This window comes from Dromaius novaehollandiae, unplaced genomic scaffold, assembly GCF_036370855.1.
Source record: "Dromaius novaehollandiae isolate bDroNov1 unplaced genomic scaffold, bDroNov1.hap1 HAP1_SCAFFOLD_100, whole genome shotgun sequence".
NCBI classification, from domain to species: Eukaryota; Metazoa; Chordata; class Aves; order Casuariiformes; family Dromaiidae; genus Dromaius; species Dromaius novaehollandiae.
In genome coordinates, this window is record NW_026991489.1 from 29,045 (window position 1) to 44,683 (window position 15,639).

Consider the following 15,639-nt stretch of genomic DNA (forward strand, 5'->3'; position numbering starts at 1 on the left):
GGGGGGGTAGGGGGTTAACACTGAACACTTGCACAGTTTTTTCTTTTTATCCAGAGTAAAACTTGCTGATATGAAGTGTTTTAAGTTGCTGTGAAAGTTAGATGGGAGATTGTTGCTAATCAACAATATTTTATTACATAAGGATTTAAACCAGGTCGTATTTATGGTAGGAGTTTGGCCTGCGAAGAGAAACAAATACATACTGCTCAAATTGCATTAGGCTACTTTTTGTTTTAGGAAATAGATAGCTAATTACTGGTGAAATTTAAACAGTACTTCAAAAATACTCTATGGAAATAAGGCAACAAATGTATTTAAAGATGACTGCTAAGGTTATCTATAGAGCGGATACTGAGATATCCTCTGGTCATGGTAAGGTCCCTGCTGTGCTGAATACTAAGCATTTATGATGACAATACTCTCCTTTGCTTCAGCAGTGCCGGACCCAGTCTTGAAGATCTAATGTAAGATGGTTGTCTATAAAAGCCTCTTAGCACTTCCCAAAGTAAGGCTATAGAGGCTACAATAGTGAAATGATTGGTAATACAGTAATCTGCTTTACAAAAGCCCTGAGAGAGGGGGAGAGAGAGAGAGAGAGAGATCTATATATAAGTATATATATATTTAATAATGAGAGAATTTCAAATGGACTAGAACTTGATTTGCTTCTTAGGAACTGGCAGAAGCTGAATCCTAGATGCTGCTCATACTGCTTAAATCCTTGTATATGTAGGTAATGTGAGATCTTTTAATTTGTTCATGATTTTTAGTCTTTTCCAGCTCTGCTGTAAAACAGTTCTTCTAGTAGAAGTGATCTGTCACATACAGAACTGAGGAAGGAAATTACACAAAATAGAGTTTAAATAAGATCGTATCATTAATTTCTTTCTTTTTTTTTTGCCTAATGTTTCAGATTTTTCTTCTTGACTGTCCTCCATGTCGGGTTGCAATGATTCTTTTCAGGTAATGCCCCATCCTTGCTGCATTTCTGTCTACTTGCATGGTGTGCTTAGAAGTTGATTGTGGCTTAAGTCATAAAATAGTAAGATACGCATCCAGCCCTTAGTTAGAAAGACATACTGGTTGGACTGAATGATGAGACCTTGAAAAGGGTCATGGCTTCAGCTGTGGGTGCTGAGTCCACTGACCCTTGTTTCTTTTGTACTGGTGGTGGTTTTGGTCTCACAGGCAACACCTATTCGCGCAGTAGTTGATGAGAGCACAGGTGTCCTTCTACAGAATAACCTATGGGCTTGTTAAATGTATGTCATGTGCCTCGTACTTTCTGATTATCTTCACTAAAAATTAGTAGCTGATCTTCATGGAAGGCCATATGTACAGTATGGGTCTATTTTTTAAAATGTGGAGATAAGTTAAATAGTTAAAGCAGATTCCTACTGATTTGGGTATTTCTCAAATGTGTGCAATCTTTTCTATAATATTGCTTATTGTTACTAACTTTAGGAAGTGGTCTAATGGACTAGTGCAGTCGAGTCCAGTAAACAGCCCATACTTTTTATAGGTTCTTACCTATAGAGTCTTAGAGTTCTTGCTCTCAAAGGCCCCCTCTCATGTGCGTTGCATGATAGGGGTACAGCTAGTATATTGTGAGGAGGGTCATGGGACTTCCCAGACAGAATGATAATCAGGAATGGCTGTGGTTGCCACCGTGACAGTTCACTCGGCTCTTTCTTCTCTTAGTCTAGGCAGTGACTGGAAAATATGATGCTGGGGGCATGCCTCATGAATTGTTTTGGAGGTGCTGCTGTCTCGCTACAACTTTTTCCTGCTGCTCCTTATTTGGGCAGGGAGTAGGCTGAATACAGAGATACAGTACTAGTGCCTCTTCATCTCAGAGAGCGTGCAAAGTAAGTCTGGTGTCTAGGAAATCCTGGATTTACTATGCATTTGCAAAGGACTGGTTGCAGGGCAGAGGCTGCAGTATTTGTTCTTTTTCAGAATGAGCCTTTCTGTTTTCTGACGTCCTGACATATAAATGACATTTGAAGAACTGTTTTGGAATTGTAATACCTTCCTCCCCCGCCCCAAGTTACTTATAAACTTTGTAATTTTTAATAGAGTTTATGACAGGCAGTGGTTGTAGAATGAAATTTATGCTTTACTTTGTCTCTTATATAAAGTAGACTTAAACAGTACTGACCTTACTTCTGTAGGTCCTGATGCAACAGTGGTTCAGGGAGAGATGACTGAAAGCTGTATAAAATAAAATACAGCACTGTAATTTAAATACTACTTTCTTTCCCTGTTCTTTGCTTGGGATTCTCTGTTGCATCTTTACAAATATAATTCTTTTATTTAAGTGACTCAAAAATCAGACTTCTTCCAAATTCCCGAAGCTTTAGTTTGATGTCATGTACATTTATGGAGTTGGATGAAAGTAAAAACTTTATCAAATGTCTATTTTAAGCTCTGAAAGCAAAATGAACAGCAAAATTTCAACCATTTAGCAGCCTGGACCATGAACAGGATTAATATGAACAGGATTAATATGAACAGGCAGTCAAAACCTTCTAGGAATCCAAAGCTCATTATAGAAAGCAGTCCTACTTCAGGAAATTATTAAAAAGTTTATTTAAAGAGAGTTTTTATCCTGGTTATTGCAGTGAAGAGTGGCTTTATTCAAATTAAAGCCAGCAGAATTTTCTCAAATTTCTTGCTACCTTTTATGAAAGATACACTACATAAAATACTACATAACTGTACATAACATGTACATATAACATACTACATAAAAACTTTGCATTTCATTTCTAATCTGTGAAAATAATATCTCATCTCTCTTCTAAGGTTGCAGATGCATATGTTAAATGGGGCCCTCTTAGCATTGCTGTTTCCTGTCGTTAACACGCGCCTGGTGAGTATACTATACCTTTCCTTCTCCTCGTGTATTTCTTCCTACAATACTTTCTCTAGAAAGGTGCTTGAGCTGTCTTTAGAGGTGGCTAAATTACACAGATTTGGTTTAGGAGCTATACTTCTAAAATACTAAGCAAGTTTTGATGGTTAAAATTTCTTGCTGCATGTAAATTCACTGCTCATGGAAAACTTCTTTATTCCCATATCTTTGTTTCTGCAGGTATTTCCTCCCTCTTAATTAAATTCAGCAGGCTACATAGTATTTGCATAATGAATCGGAGTGATCTATAAATACCTGCTGGATTTGTGTATTGAAGAGATATCTAAGACACTGAGAAAATGATGGGATGAGAGTGTTTCACTCAAAGCAGGTAAGTTAGCTCTTTTGCTAAGATCTTTCTGAAGTACTAGATTATCACTGAGTTGCTTCTTTTACTGTGAAGAACTTGCTGTTTTGAATATGGCAGTCAGATTACTAACACTTGCAAGTAGCTGCCTTTCTTCATCCCAGACCCTTTTGTAAAGCTGTCTAAAAGGTGTTTCTTCTACATTGCTGGAGCAAGCAAACTGCTTTCTGAAATGCATTTTTTTTATTTGTAAGTATTATTTTAATGATGTCTGAGACAACACTATTGAATGCCTGAAACTGAAGAACTAGTTTCTTTTCAAGCAGATGCATATAAAACTATAAATAAAATTTAAGTATAAAAAGTTTAGACTTCAGAATGGCTACGTTGTGAGATGGAGCTGTCAAGTGTGTTTTCTTTTGGACGTCAGTTGCTACGCTGCCGTACCTTTTGTCCTTGTGTTTTACAGGGTAAATTGATTGTGGGGAAAAAAGTTAATGCAAAAAAATAGTTTATATCTTTCACATGATTAGGTTAATTCTAAAGTCTAAACCCTTTTGTAGGGTGGCAGCAAGTGCATTCAGGAATGTAGTTGTAGCATCATATCGTAGCTGGGGTGGGCTTAGTCTAGGAAACTTTGGCAAACAAGACCAGTGAAGTTGCAGCAATGCAATTTGTGTAGGCTGCTAATACAAGGACATAGTCAGGGTTCAAGTTGTATAGTTGGTGCTGAAATCTCTGCTGCCAGTTTCAATGTTATCGGTACTGAAGCAAGCTAGATTGTTAGTAGATGTATGCCGGTCAGCATCATTTAAGCCTTTGAATATGCTATAGATACAGTCTTTATTTCAGCCTGGTGGCAGCTATTAGTCCTACAAATGATAGTTTGAGTTAGATTTTTGCTTCAAGTTATTTACCTCCAACAACAAGCTTTTTTCCTGAGTGAAGTCACATAAGAGCCCTCCTATGATCAAAGTGAATGCTGAGTAAATATATTTGGCTTTAGGAAAATTCAGTCCGTTTTACCAGGCTGTAAATTCCTGGTACAGGTCACTAGAATGGATCCAAAATACTAGTCTTTGATTTACAAGCACAATCACAAAAACTTCCATGTGGAGAGTTAATAATGTGGAGAGTGGAAGCGTAGAACAAAGTTCATTGTCCATTCCACCCTGATCTTTAAACTGACAGTGAACGTGATAGCTTTGAAAGCGGCTTCTCAGGATAGCATGTGGCCCATGGTTAAAATGACGTAGTGGGAGACTAAAAAACTAGAAGTGGGTACACATGAATATGGGAGATTCCTCAGGCCTGGAATTTGCCCAGTGTTGTTGGCGTCTGTCACCTGCTCTCCCCCCCAAATTAGGCACAGCAGGGTTTCTTCATCCAGGTTTTCAAAACTGCTACAAAATTCCTGTCTTCTGGAAGAAAAATTAGCCTGTTGGTGTCCCTAGTAATACTCAAACCTGTCGAGAATTAATGCTAAGAAAAGTTGTCCTGAATCTGAGCTGGATAAAATATTTGTAAGAATTATTTTTAAGAGTTGTTATGCATGCACATATGGGGGTGTGTGTGTGCGTACGTATATATACATATAAGCGCACATGCTTGCTCATTTTCTCAGATTTCAGTGGTTCCAGTAGTATAAGCCTAGAGTTCCTTCAAGATTTAGTCTTTTTGTCCTTCCTAATCTGGTAACTACACATATTCTTTTTCATACTAGAAATGTTTATTTGCAGTTTGCAATTGTTTTTATTAAAACTAGTTACTGCTGAATAGAAATGGCATTAAATCAAAAATGCAAATAGAATTTCTTGATAATAGAATACTTTTCCTGTTTCAGATTAGGTAGCTTTCTGATTTCTATTGGATTTTTAGGAGTAACCTGTTAAGGTTAAAATAATACATGTTGAAATATTTTAATAAATCATTAACTTGTACTTTCTCTAATATTATTATAGATCTCACTTATATTTGGGCAGTGGTGATTAAACAGGAAAAATACAGACTACTCGTATAAAATTCTGCCCTTCTCTAGAGATAGAGGAGCCAAAGGACTACGTCCAAGAGCAAATATTTTTGGAATACATACAGCTCTAGGATATTTTTGGCTTAACAGCTGCTTGCTAGGCTAGTCTCTTTTCTGTGTGTCTTCTGGCACAAGATAATATGGGTGATGTTTTATAGCACTGCAGCTTTGGCCCAAATTATTTCTTGGTAGACGTGCATTCTGCTCTATAACTGTCGTTGTAAATATCCACAATGACATTTTCCTGAAAGCACTGAATAACTCTTAACACTTAGTAGGAAGTTCCAAAAAAAAGTGCAATAAATTTGTCTGTGCTCTCTGTTCCTCTGCTCTGATTTGTAATACCTTCCTGAAAAGCTTTTGACTCAGTCAGGAATGGTCATCATTTTATGCCTCAACTTTTTATTTCAGTTTTGTGATATTTTAAGACATATATTTTACTGTATACATGGTTCATACAAAAATTTGTATACCTAGTTACATCTGTAAAGGGTTGTAATGTATAGTGCCTGGCAGAAAGTAAGAGCATGAGAAGTTGGACACCTGACCCAGCTACTCATTTAGAAGTGGGGGAGGGAGATCATGCTTTTGGGCAGGTAGGTGGGAGAGAGTTCTCTCATTCTCAAGAGACAAAACATTCTTGATTAGCATTAACAATCACATGGAAAATAGGGTAATTTTTGAAGACTTCCAGGTAAATAGAGAAGAAAATGTTAAGGGAATCAGATTGCTAGGTTCCCGGGTAGGAGCCTAGAAAGGTGTAAGAAGAAATACACAAGTGCAAGATCTCTTTTAACTCCGTATCTATATTACATGGAATACAGTGTAGGTCCTGATAGCCTAAGCCTCACAAAGGTTGGAAAGGAACCCCGTTAAAAGTTTCTCAAATAAGTCGCAAAACAATGTGTGGCACCAGGTCTGTGCAAGTAAATTAATTTAGCTGCCAGTGAAGTGTTTGGAGAGTAATTGTTTTTGTATGAGCATGTGTGCGAACATATTGCCTTAATCAAATTTTAAAGGAAAATATTTCTACTGGTTTTAAAGCTTTGTTTGCAAGCTGATGTCCTGAATATGTTGATATAGATAAAGTAAAAAATAAGACATGTCCTAGAGGCGTTGGGCTTACTGTCTCGGCTAACACAGAGATGGTGCAGTTTTAATGTTTCCAGAAGTTGCTAGACAGTATTATTAGAACTATTTGCCTTGAGAGGTACACAGCCTAAATCTGTTTTAGGAATAGAATCATACTTTGAGCAATACTTGCAGTGCACTCTGTCTTTAGGGACTATGATAATGTCCTACTGCATCTCTGTTGACTGTTAAGGTAACAATGCACTGTAGTAAAAAGTTTGCCCCGAATGCCTGTTAGCTACACAGCAAAATGGAATAAGTAATGGTAGCACATGTTGTCATTTCTAAATTGTCTAAGTCTAACTGGCGTAAGTGAAAATAACAGTATGGTTAGACATCCAGGGCTCTGGAAAGGTGGTGCTTTGGCTGCTATTCGTACTAAAGCCAATGATTCTGCATCTTTCACACGTATCGAGGCTATGTACGTTAAAATGGTATGGGTGTGTAAGTGCAATTTACAGTCACACTTTTATTTGGGAATGCAAATTTACCTTATACTGGTGGTAAGTAGTGCCAGTATTATCTGTAGAGGAAGTAAAAAATACTCTTTCTGAAATTAGTATTTTGTGCACATATAACTCTTCTATCTTGGACTCAATTCTACAGATGCCTGACTGTGTCCCTAGAGTCATTACATGTGTGCTGGTTTGCATAATCAAATTGAGTGACCAGGAGACTGTAATGCCTTTTTATGAGATACAATAAACATCAAATCTAGCACTGATCAAATAAGGAAAACAGTAATAAAAGTTAAAATAAATGCCTACAGTTTAGCTCAGCAGTGCATTGAACAACTGCATTGTCCTAACTTTCTTGGTCAGCTTCATCTCTGTAGTGACAGGCCAAGAAAAAAATTCCCTCTCAAAGTAGCAGAATTTGGGTATGTCATGAGTTGGAATCCTGGGGGTTTGCTCTAGCTGGACCTTCTGGCATTTGTATACTAGTAAAAATATAGTTGTTGTTCTTGTTTCATTATGTTTCTGATCCCCTCCATCCCTGTAGCAAGGTATTATTCCTAGTCCTGTGTTCCACCATGTCTCGACTCTACTAATCTTCAGCACAGATGGACTCTCTTTATAAATCTCATGACTGTGCTTGTGCATGCTAACACTTCCCTCTGGTAGCAGATGCAGATTCTGATTCTCTCCCTCTGTGTATATATGCCCACCCTAACAGGATTAATTGAAAATGAGAACTAGATAATATTGGATAAAACTAATCAATTAATGCTACCTTAAGGGGTTATATTATAATTCTCTCTACTGACTGGATTGTGTAGAAGATGGCAGATGCCTACTTGAAGTTGAGATTAGGTTTTTTTGCCTATATCAGAATATCAGAAAATATCAGAAAAGGAACTGTTGCAAATAAAATCTGAGGAAACTGGTTTAGACCTTAGCACAGACACCACACAGATGGGTGCCTGATACTTAGCTGCAGCCCTGGTACTCATTTATTTTAAGTGGCTTTGCTGTTGGCATCAATGCCAACATTAACATATCTTTATTTTCGCCCCATTCAGGTATGTGGGAATCCCTTATCTGATCTATGCCAGGTGGACAAACTGGTGCCTGAGCTGTAGAATTGGCTGAATAATACGGTACTGAACGGCTACTTGCCGTTTGGACGTCTGCTTGAGAAATGAGTCTTAGCAGGACTGGAAATAATCTGTTTTCCAAAGGCCACTTGTGTTTTTGTTTTGGATTTTTTTTTTCTTTTTAAATACTTCATGTCTGTCCTGAGATGATTCTCTTAAACTCCTCCAGCAACTGTCTCTCCTCTGCCAAATAAGTCACTTGCTATCCTGAATGTGTTGAGAAGTAACCAACATCTGTTACATGGGCCTAGTAGCTGTTTGCCCCATGATTTCTGCATTGTACAGCTTTATATAGATTCCCCCTCTCCCATTTCATATATACTGTGGTTTGCTTTACAGGTTAAATTAAAAAAATCTGCTTGCGGCTTATTTGTGGATTACTGACCCCGTCTAGGATACTAGTCATTAATTTTAAGTTATGAATCTGGGTTACTGACTGTGTCTAGGAAAGCTACTGGTACAGAATGCCATTCCATGTTTACTGCAGACACCTAGCCTGCCTGCTGGGTGTGCTATAGAAAAGGGCAGAGCTGAATTACTTTTGTTCCTTTTTCTGTCATACCCTGCAGTCTTTGTAGAGGATGGTGGAGGGAGAGTTCTTGCCCAACACAGTGCTTGAGCTATTGTTGCAAATATAAAACCAAGGCATAAATAATTAGCAGAGGGAGGAATACTACTTTCAGAAAACAGAGCAAAGTAGCAACCTCCCTTCCCACTGAAACCAGCTGAGCTGAAGCGAGTTTAGACTAGTGTTTTGCCATGCTTTGCGGGGCAGGGAGGAACTCGCATCTAAATATTAGACTTCTGGGCTCAACTCTATTCGAAGCTCTATGGTTTTGAAGACCTTTTCTAAATCTTAGTGCAGTCAATGGAAAGACCTAATTGTTTCCTCAGGGCAATAGCTGGTTTAAGTTGAGGCATCCATCATGTGCTCAGAGGACTGCCGTTGATGGCCGTGACTTTTCTTGCTCAGAGATAAAAGAAAGAGGTGAGCTCTAATCCTTCATCACATAGTTTCTCTTTTCTACAGTCTCACAAGCAATAAAAGTGGCTGCTAAGGGTTTAGTTAGGCCGTTATACATAACTCACCTGTTCCTGGGATGAGAGCTTACTGTCTGCTCGCTATTTATTCTTGGTACGTCTCCAGCGAGCCCTTAGCAAGTGTCCCGGGAATTGTGGCCCTTTTGAATCTGCACCATACTGGGCTGATGCGGGGGCAAGCAGCAGATGTGGCTACCTTGAGCTGAACTCTTCCTGGAAAAAACAAAACATCGTACATCTTCTAGCAGAAGTTTCATCAGAAAATGTAAAAACTGAGTAGTCTGAATGTTTATTGCAAAATATGCTAACATAGTACTCTGGGTTTTGTGTGCGTGTTTGAGGAATAGTGTATGTCAGTATTAGGCTGTGTTTTGAAACACAGCATGATTTTATACCAATGTTGAAACCAGTGAATGGACAATGAACAGATTTTTCTTCAAGTAGCAACCTTTAAAGGAAAAGAACCTATTATCTTGAGTAGCAGGGTAGCCTGTACTCTGTATTCATTTAGACTGTGAAGAGAGCCTAGAATATGAGTTAGTAGAAGAAATGGATAATTTGTCATTTTGTCTTGTACCTTTACTTGTTTTAATGCCCTGAGAAGGGAAACAAGGTGAAATGCAGGAAGAGTGATGCTAGCAGCCTGCAAGGGAGAGAGGAGTTTAGGGCAAACAGCCAGCAAACCGATTGAAAATTAATATACAGAGTTCAGAGTAGTCCATCTTGATAACGAACGTTCAGTGTTCCCGAATCTGGGGACAGGTGTGGATAAAGAAATATATCATCAATACATTGGTCTGTTACTAGGGAAATACTTGTTGCTCTTGAGAGTGGCTGCTGCGTTCCACCAAAGGCATCTGATGGGAGAAGACACGTCTGTTGAGGCCTGTGGCGAGGGTCTACTTTAGGGTTTGTTGCAGTCTGGATTTAGATACTCATGGCCTTTGCAACTGCATACTATCAAATATTATGAGATGAATTAACTCAGGAGGCAGTATTCTGACCTCCTTTATGTTCTGTGAATAAGTGTTGCTTTGATTTTTGGATATCTCAAATGTGATCACATTCTAAACTGCTAATTTGTTTTCATGAAGAGGTTTTTAAAATCCTGGATTGATGGGTGATCCTTTCTATGTTGTCTCCACTATCTGCACCTATCTGCTATCTGTGAATGAGTGTTTATTGATAAAACAACTTACAGACCAGACCTTTAGAGCTGGGTGAGTCAGTCGTTCTGTACAACTTTATAGTTAATCTGTTGTGTTTGTTTTTTTTCTCTTTATTGTGGCCTGGCTGTACAGCTTGAGTGCCTGGCTGTACAGAGAAGTCTGCGTTGTCAGTTCCATACCAGGAAATGCACTTGCATAATTAGCTGGGCTTCAGAACAATCAATCTTTCACAGCAAAAAAAATGTTTTGTTTTACACAAAAAAAAAACATTGTCAACACTACTGCAGCAAAACAACTGTTACTCTGTTCTCAGAAGTGTCCTGAGTGTAACGTTTGTGTAACTGACCCTCACAACTCGGCGAGTGCAGAAGCCCACATGAAACCACAGGATATTAGAGCATGCTCCTTGGCAGGGATTGAGTGCCTCATGTTGTATTGTTTATATTAGGAGCTATTGTTTCTGAAGTGTGCGTATTCCAGTTGGGAGAGGTACAGGTTTTCCTTTCTCGCTACTAAAGCTGCGTTAGCCTCTCTTCAAATATTCTTGTTTGATTCCCTTATTTTGCCCTAGGTATCTTTCAACAGGTAATACAGGAGACAAAAGAAAAGATTAATAGTCAGGAAACTTCAGAATTTCTGTGAAGTTCTTGCTTCTGCATACTGTTATCTTGGTTGGTTTTATGTTTTGATACAGAATACTTAGAGTAAATTAACCCAACAGCTTGTATGGAAGATTCTTTAGCCTACTGTCTCCCAAGAGTTGGCTGCACATGTTGGAGTTTGCAGTCAGGACACTGATAGTGTTTAAAGTATTCAGCTGGAGGATGCCAGAATCCAGCTGTTGGGTTTAATGGCTTTTAAATTCAAAATTGGATTAAAAAAATTGTAGAATTTATCTGCTGTTTATTGACTGTTATTTAGGAAGAAAGCTGAACTGTTTCAATCTCTGACTTCTGCTGATGCAGAATTTTTTGTGATGTTTCTGTTTCAACATTATGACTTTAATATCTTTGGACAATAACAGAAAAGGAAGGTTTTTTATTTGGGGGTTTGTTTTTGAGCAGACAGGCCATGATAGTAAGACTTGCATCCAGAGTCACTTTGGGCTTTAAAATGAGTCTGCATTTGAACCAAGGCTAATGATTTGGCTTTGCATTACTCCTGTGAGATTTCAGACTCAAGTGAGGGTATTGTCCAATTTTCACATCTGAAATATATCAGAAAAGTATGTCTCTTCAGCCTTTTAAGTGAACTGCAACAATAACTTGGATTATGAATTTTGGATTTTAATTTTTCCTGCCATTGTTCAATTTTAAATGTGTTATGGTCTAGTTTGAGACTTTTTTTCCGAACAAATGGGTATAGACAAAGACACTTAGAGGAGACGGGAATAACTTTCAAATACAGTGTATTAATTTTTCTAACTCATACAGAACTAGAATTGGAATTAGTTGGGCTCCGGTTCGGGTTATTTTTAGAACAGTATTATTTTAGCGCAGTCTGTCTGACCTCTAAGAGGTAACATGAATTCAACTAAACACACAAATGACTAACAGTAATTTCTCAAATGATGTTAGCAGGTGAGGAATACCTAATTTACCACTAACACGTAACTTGTTTGTATGTATTCTTCTGCAGCTTGAAGACTGACTGGTGTTCATCTATTTTGAATTTTACTGGTTTTAAGAGAAGCACGGTAGTGTCTGTCACATGTGTACAGTTTTCTAAATCAGGTCTTTTGAAAATTTTTGCACAGGCTCTCTCAGCAGTAACTTTTATTTTAAAATTGTTGTAATGAAAAATACCTGCTTTATAGACTTCTATCACTTGCAAGCTAGCAGTTAACTTTTTTTTGCAAATAGGCTGCTGCCATATGGGGAGTGTTTGATTACTTTGCTTTTTTGCATCGTTGTTGGTAATTTATACTAACAAGGAAAAGGAAGAGAGCGAGCTTATGTTATCTTATGTTATTCCTCCTTTATTGTGCTTCTGGCTAATTTTCTAAATTCTCTGCTCGAAGCACTGTATCGTGTTTGCGGCAAGGAGGATGGGATGGGTACAGATAGCTGCATTTTCAAAGCACTGACCATTAATGTCTCTCATCCCTTTGTTAATACACGCAGGTGACAAAAGAACTTAAATGAAGGGATTCTTGCGGGGCATAAGGAGAAGTTTTCCTTCTTAAAAATGGTTCCTTGTGACTCAGTTGTTAATAATGAATTTTCCTTATTCCTCAGCTTCCATTTGAAATGGAAATCTATTACATCCAGCGTGTGATGCTCTACGTTGTGCCCATCTATCTGCTGCGGAAAGGAGGTAGGTTGGCACTTTGCCCTTTGTATATTGAATTGGTCCCTTCCAGTGGAACAAGATGTGCCTAACGGTTACCACAGATTTTTGCTCTTTTTCTTAAAATATGTATTACTCTTACTTGTTGTTACTTAACAGTTTCTGGTGGTATGTTGGAGTTCCATCCTGGGTAACAGTGTCAGGCGCTGAATTAGGGGCATAAAAAGATGGTCTTTCACCCAAAGGGTTATGTTGTTTTCAAGACTTTTGGCTTCTTGGATGTTTCTCGGGAAGTACTGCACCTTAAACTGAGCTGAAAAGATCTCTTTTTATCATTAGATCCCAGGTAAATATTAATCAGTTAGTTAGATAATTTCTTGGAATTCTGAAGCTGTAATGAATTGTAGTGGCACTCATTAGTAAAACAGGCTAGCTTGCTTGCTACCTTCTCAAACAGTATTACTATCTTGCATCCATTTTACTGTAATATTGCAGTAAGTCTGGGAATCCTAAATCATTGCACTGACTGGGGTTTTTCTAATCGTCACCCCTTAGAAGGTAGTGTAGTATGTATTCATCTGGTGTGATGCTCTGTCCCCCTCTAGCGTCGATGTGCCCTCAGCCGCATTATCTAGCAGAGCTGCATTGTTTCATGTAGGAAATAGAAGCTCGTAATATATAGTCCAGATGTTCAGAAGCTTCGACTGACAACCTAGGGGTGTGATGCCAAGCAGTGGGATATAATTTAGCAAATGCTCAGAACAAACTTAGCCTGTTTCATTCTCGTGAATCTCTTGTATTTTACAGCAGCAGCCACTTACAATCCTTTGCGCTTACTACGCTATGTTTGTAACCCTCTTTTTGTTCTTGACTATTGAGTGAAGCTAAGTGTAAATGATCCAAAGAAAAAGTGAAGTACAGTAATTCAGAGATCGTTCTGTTTGTCTCTTATTCGTGAAATATGCCAGCCACATTTCGTTTTGATGCAACTTTGATAGCACCGCTTGCCAGAATTTAAAAGATATAGTAAAACAGAAGTTATATAAACTCCTAATCATTACAGAAGGCAGAGAGGAAACAATAGTGTTTACAGCCATGCAGTGCATTGTAGGCAATGACAAATCAAACTCTTGTAATATTACCATATCACTTCTTTTGATGTCCTTGAAGTTCCCAAATGATGTATCATTTTGAGATATATATTTGCTTTGCTTTTACATTCGTCATTGGATGTTACCTGTGATCTTCCTTTGAATTTCAAAGTAAATGCTCTCCTGTTTTTTCTGTGCCTTTTATCTGGAGCTGATGGGACTGTATCTGTAGTTTGAAGGGCTTTGTGTTGTGCATTGTCTCCATCCTTTGCAGCCTAATGTGGTGGTCTAAATTTTTGCCCTTTATTAATTCCCAGGTATTTGCTGCCACCTAATGTTGACATGATAGTACTGAAATTTCAAACCCAAACTTTATTGGCTAAATGTATCAATTGGGATTGCCCTAGGCTATGTAACTAACTTTTCAATTTCTTACGCAGTTGGCTCCTAGTCACCTGACTGACTGTAATACCTCATTAGCAAAACACACGTGAACTCTTGTAGTAAGTTATGGCTGATGCCACAGGTGACTAGATCTATGATTGCTGATGGAAAAACTACTCAGCTTAAAAATATTTGTTAGTATTTTGTCATTTCAATAGCACCTCTGTTTAAAAGCACTTTGAGTAGATGATACCCTTTATCATATCTTGTGCAGCCTGCTCTGTGGACATTGATCAGCTCTATATTTATTGATAGCAGCTCTATTCCTATATTTATGATAGAAAGTTCCATCAGTGAATCTATAGATAATAATCTGGAGAAGTTACTGAAGTGTAGTAAAAATGGAAAAATGAAAAGGAATGGATAGGATGTGAAGAAGTATGCTACTTCAGTTTTACTGGAAGCCTATCGATATTACTGATTCCCTTAATAGGATCTCTATCACAATATTAATATTTCTCTCAAGTGAGTTGAGCAAAACACCTGAAGCAGAGATGGCTTGAGGCTTACTCTAGATAGAACTGCATGACTGAGTTTGTTGACATGCTAATCAAGTATCATCCTAATCATGCACACAGACTCAATTATGTGTTGAAGTGTTTCCTTTTGGACAGGAAACTGGGTGACAGTGAGGACGATAAATCCTTTTTTTCTCTTTCTTTTTGAATTCCCCATTATTCATTATAGTGGTGAAGACAGGACATGTTGCACTGGCAGAATCACCTTTGGTGTTCCCTCTCATCAGTTTGGGGGTTCCACCATGCTTAGGATCAAACTGCTGTACTAGAGACATGATCAGTGCTCAGGCTTCAGTGTTGCACAGTAAACTGACTGAGAGCTCAGTGCTCAAGGATATATTCCCCCATGGGAATAAAGATTTCTTCCCCTCTTCCTCTGTCTCCCTCCCCTTTGTACTGGCTGAATACAAATTTCCTTTCTTCCCCTTCTAACATGTTTCCTTTCCAAACGTGCATATGCATGTATGCATGCACATACCACTGAGACAAAACAAATGCACATGTACTGTGGTTCAGATCTTTCTCAACTGCACTACAAGGCTCTCAGGTGAAATAGATGGCGTGCAGATGTAACAGGTCAGCACAGAAGATTTTAACTCAGTGCAGTTCCTACGTGAAGTAGGCCTGTAGTTGGCTGCTTTCCTGTTGGATGAATCTCACCTTGTATCACCTGTGAAGCTTGTCAAAAATTATATTCTAGAGCTGGGCAGGAAGCAGCATTCCTGAAAAAGCACTAATCAGACTGCCCAGCTATAGGATAGATATAGAATTTTGGATATGGTCACTGTGTTTTTTTTTTTTTTTAATCCCCCTCAGGGAATGAGACCCTCTCTTCCCTTTCAAAAAAGTATGGATGCTTTTGTAGCTCCTGGACTGTATTACTGTGTGATCAGATGAGCGCTAGGATTGGCAAAAGGGAGGCACAATGAGTGAATTGCCAGGGTGGGGAGAAAAAGACAGGAGCCAGTGCAGCACTGATTTAGACCATGGAACCACCCCTTCACTGAAAACTCCTCAAACCACTTTCATCTGCAGTCACAACTAAGTTGGTCTTACGAAGCATGCAAGTATGCTCAGATAAGTACACTGTATTTTGCTACTGGGAT

At 38.4% G+C, this 15,639-nt stretch overlaps 2 long non-coding RNA genes across 2 annotated transcripts; one reads left to right on the forward strand and one right to left on the reverse strand.

Annotated features, from left to right (window-relative positions):
• Window positions 1-458: 458 nt before the first annotated feature.
• LOC135326914 (uncharacterized) lies at window positions 459-9,221 on the reverse strand. Its single transcript, XR_010387121.1, has 3 exons — window positions 9,071-9,221; window positions 2,162-2,214; window positions 459-830 (listed from the first exon to the last, which is right to left on the reverse strand). It is a non-coding gene; the product is annotated as an uncharacterized LOC135326914 (long non-coding RNA).
• LOC135326913 (uncharacterized) lies at window positions 1,652-12,606 on the forward strand. The gene is made up of 4 exons (XR_010387120.1): window positions 1,652-1,868; window positions 2,809-2,875; window positions 3,098-3,248; window positions 12,429-12,606. It is a non-coding gene; the product is annotated as an uncharacterized LOC135326913 (long non-coding RNA).
• The last annotated feature ends 3,033 nt before the right edge of the window (window positions 12,607-15,639 follow it).